This window comes from Lycium ferocissimum, chromosome 5, assembly GCF_029784015.1.
Source record: "Lycium ferocissimum isolate CSIRO_LF1 chromosome 5, AGI_CSIRO_Lferr_CH_V1, whole genome shotgun sequence".
NCBI classification, from domain to species: domain Eukaryota; kingdom Viridiplantae; phylum Streptophyta; class Magnoliopsida; order Solanales; family Solanaceae; genus Lycium; species Lycium ferocissimum.
The window spans coordinates 63,467,285-63,471,764 of NC_081346.1; the positions used below are offsets into that span (position 1 = coordinate 63,467,285).

General features: G+C 40.9%; 1 pseudogene; it reads left to right on the top strand.

Annotated features, from left to right (window-relative positions):
- Nucleotides 1-3,015: 3,015 nt before the first annotated feature.
- On the top strand, nt 3,016-4,217 carry LOC132058461 (uncharacterized; annotated as a pseudogene).
- The last annotated feature ends 263 nt before the right edge of the window (nt 4,218-4,480 follow it).

Consider the following 4,480-nt stretch of genomic DNA (forward strand, 5'->3'; position numbering starts at 1 on the left):
TGATGTGGTAAAATCAAGATATGATATGGTCCCTGGCTCTTGCAATGAACATGGTGGAAAGGGGGGATGTTAAGTGTAATCAATTAAGGTAAAAAAATAAGTGTGGTGTGGTGAATCCATGACAGTGTCCCTTCTGATAAATATGATTTCTGATTGCTAAAATGGGTTTAAATGATTTTATTTAATCAGTAAAATGAATTGGAGAAGTCTTTTGACACTTTATTTGGTCTGAACTAGGATTCTATGATGTCAGGGTTCCTTAAATGGCTTTAAGCATGTAATTAAGGTCTAAGGTAGGCTAATATAAGGCATTGATATGACATTTGTGTTAATGGGGGGCTCACTAATACTAATCACCTAGTCTTAAAGGATCAAGAAGTGCAAAAAGGGGAGCTTGGTATGAAATCTGTCTAGACCTTTCTTTGCTAGACTGTCTGCATCACTTTAAGTGTCAGGGTTCAAAAAATGATAAGTCTGTGGTGATCATGATTAAGAATCAGATTGAGGGTGCTATTTGGCCCTCTCTCTGAAGTTAAAATATGTAGTGTCTGGCCTTGTCTTGTACTGTTGTGTCAAATTAGGCTTAAAGTGAGATGTGCAGACCTGTTTTGAACTCTATCATCATTAAAAAGGGATTAAAAGGCATACCATAATTAGAATTCTAGGCTAAAGAACTAAAAGCGCTAATCTGAGTCCATGTTAATATTTGGCTAGGAATTGATTCAATAATGGTGTTGGTGGGGATAAAAGTGTTCATAGGAAAGCTGTGAGCCACTTGACAATAGAGGAGCCTTTTTAAAGGCATCTTAGAGAGATGACTGGGAAGAACCAAGTCCAACTTAGTTCATAGTGCCTTCCTCCAAATAAAAGATTCCATGGCATACTTTATAAGTCTATGGAGGTGTGTTTGCCATATGAATATATTTGACCCTACAGTCCTGTCATAGATTCCAGTTATGTCAAAGGTCATAAAGGGAGATCAGACCAAGTATTTAGAAGGTTACCATCAACCCAAGTCCGTTTGATCACCTGTTCACATGAGCTGTCTTTGAATCCTGTCTAAAGGTCCTGAGTGCATTAAATGAAGTTGACACTAGTCCTAGTCAATATGTGTGATTGTCTCATGTCCAAAGTCTGAAAGAAAGAAAAAGAGAAAGTGTGAGTTAAAGTCACTAACCTGAATTTATGCTTGAGTCATTAAATTCCTGCATGATCTTATTCAAAACAAGCTGGTTTAAGGCTCAGGAGGAAAACCTGCCTGTCATGCCTTTTTTTTTTTTTTTTTGAAATCCTTGAGTTCTGGTCCGAGTCTTAATATTTGGTCCATGTGTTTAGAGGGCCACTACTTGACTATTTTGCTTCATGGGAATTTCTATGACTTGGCTAGATAAAGGCTGTATAATGACATGACCTATTGGGTATTCAGGCTAGTATATAATGATTTTGTGAAGATTAAAATGATTAATGAATCCTCTAGCAACCAGTTGACTCAAGTTAAAACTCAATTCAAAAGAATGTGGGAATTACTCTTAGATTGGCATGCTCTTGTTGTACTGCCATCATTAGTTGTTTGTATTATTTTCTTGAATACCACTATGTCTTGAAATAGATAATTAGATTCAAAGAGGCTTGGTTCTATTCAGCTTTGCCATGCTTGCCCAGATTCCTAATTGGTTATATTACACTATAATGTGATCCTGCACATGCCTTTTTGTAAATAAAATGAATGCTTTGGCTCAGTTGTTCAGATAAACCTTCTCAGTTGTGTATGAGGTCTTCATATGTATTTTTTGTTGGTTGCCATTTACATGAATTTCCACAGGCTCTCCCATGAATTTTGAGGCTTGCAGCTAGCTTCCATCTGCACCATGTATACTTAATTCAGGAATGTTTTGAGCTATGCCACCTCCATGTACCCGTTTATGTTATGATTGTTTGGCTTAGCCTAAATTTGGTCACATGCTGTCCATATGTGCTATTTCATCCTTGTCTAAGTCACGTTCAGTTGTCTTGATCTTGGTTTACTTTAAGTATTACATCTGGTTGGATCATTAATCTCTTCCCTCCATACTCTTCATCTGTTCCTATTAGTTTAATGGCTATCCTATAACTGTGTGTATTAGATTTGTCCTATTTATTCCAAGCCTATATGTGGATATGTAAAATTGTGTCCTCCATGGCTGTGTTGGTTGGGAGAGGCAGCTTAGAGGGGGGAATTGGTCTGAACCTTCCCCTGGTGACCAGCCATGCCAGAGGTTCATGAAACCTAACCTGTGCGGCATCAGGAATAAGGATGATGATGACCTTTCCTCCCCACCACCCAAGTCTTTTCCAGATAAGTTTAAGGGCATGGAAATGCATATGTATACTGCATGGATTTGTGAATAAATAGGATACTATGTATGTATGACAAAGACATTGTGTTGGGAGACTTATGAATAAATAGGATACTCTTGAATGAAAAAGGGGACAAAGACATTGTGTTGGGAGATTTAGAACATACAGGGAGGCGTCGCGATTTTGGGTATTGCAGGAATTTTAAGGTTGATGAGGTTAAGGGTGTTGTTCGTAGGATGTGCAAAGGAAGAGCGATCGGACCTGACGAGATTCCTGGGGAATTTTGGAAGAGCGCGGGCTCGGCAGGTTTGGAGTGGCTGACTAGGTTGTTTAATGTCATCTTTAAGACGACAATGATGCTCGAAGAATGGAGGTCGAGTGTAATGATCCCTCTATACAAGAACAAGGGCGATATCCAGAGTTGCAACAACTATAGAGCTATCAAGTCGCTAAGCCATATTATGAAAGTGTGGAAAGGGTGGTGGAGATGAGGGTGAGGAGAGAGGCGTGTTTATTTCGAGAGAACCGGTTCGAATTCATGGCGGGACGCTCAACTACAGAAGCCATCCATCTTATAAGGAGACTAGTGGAGCGTATAGGGAGAGGAAGAGGGAATTACACATGGTATTCATCGATCGAGAAAAGGCTTACGACAAAGTTCCAAGGGAGATCCTATAGAGATGCTTGGAGGCTAAAGGTGTACATGTGGTGTACATTAAGGTGATTAAGGACATGTATGAGGGAGCCAAAACCAGGGTAAGGAGAGTAGGAAGAGACTTAGAGAACTTCCCAGTTGTGACGGGGTTGCATCAAGGATCAGCTCTTAGTCCGTTTTTATTTGCCTTGGTGATGGATGGATTGACGCCGCAAATTCAAGGTGAGGTGCCATGGTGTATGCTTTTCGCGGATGACATAGTCCTGATCGACAAGACTCGTAGCGGAGTTAACGCTAAGCTGGAGGGTTGGAGACAGACTCTGGAGTCTAACGGGTTCAAGATGAGTAGGAACAAGACAGAGTACTTGGAGTGCAAGTTCAGTGAAGCACCTCATAAGGCTGCGTGGAAGTGAAGCTTGATACCGAGGCCATCCAGAAGAAAAGTGGTTTCAAGTATCTTGGGTCTATTATACAAGGCAGCGGGGAGATTGACGATGATGTCACACATCGTATTGGGGCAGGATGGATGAAATGGAACCTCGCTTTCGGAGTGCTATGTGATAAGAAAGTGCCACCACAATTTAAGGGCAAGTTCTACAAAGTGGTGGTTAGACAGACTATGTTGTATGGGCGGAGTGTTGGCCAGTTAAGATCTCTCACGTTCAAAAGATGAAAGTTGCCAAGATAAGAATGTTGAGATGGATATGTGGGCACACCAAAAGTGACAGGATTAGGAATGAGGCTATCCGGGACAAGGTGGGAGTGACCTCGGTGGAAGACAAGATGCGGGAAGCAAGATTGAGATGGTTTGGGCATGTGAAGAGGAGAGACACAGATGCCCAGTGCGGAGGTGTGAGAGGTCGGCCATGGATGGTTTCAGAAGAGGGAGGGGTAGGCCGAAGAAGTATTGGGGAGACGTGATTATACATGACATGGTGCTGTTACAGCTTACCAAGGACATGAGCTTAGATGGGAGGGTATGGAGGACCCAGATTAGGGTAAAAGGCTAATAGATAGTCTCGTTTATCCTTTCATATTAGTAGTCGCATTATCGCATTATGATTTCTTGTGCTTTTATTTCTGCTACTATCTGTTATTTCATGTACTTTAATTATCGTATTTTATCTGTGATAGCTAATGTCCCTTTGCAAATTGCTTCATCATGGCTTAGTCGCTTTTGTTATTTTCATTTCCATATCGCTTTGAATTTCTTGGCCTTATCTGACCTTTTTTTATGCTTTCTATTGAGCCGAGGGTCTTTCGAAATGGGGCCGTCCTACCTTGGTAGGAGTAAGGTCTGCATACACTCTACCCTCCCCAGACCCCATGTAGTAGGATTTCACTGGGTTGTTGTTGCTGTTGTTATATGTATGTATGTGTGTACAGTTATGCATATGATAGGACTTGTGAGTAGATAGGATCTTGTATGTGCATGTGTGTACATATGAGAGGATCAGTAAAATATTAAACTAATTGGGTCATTATTTC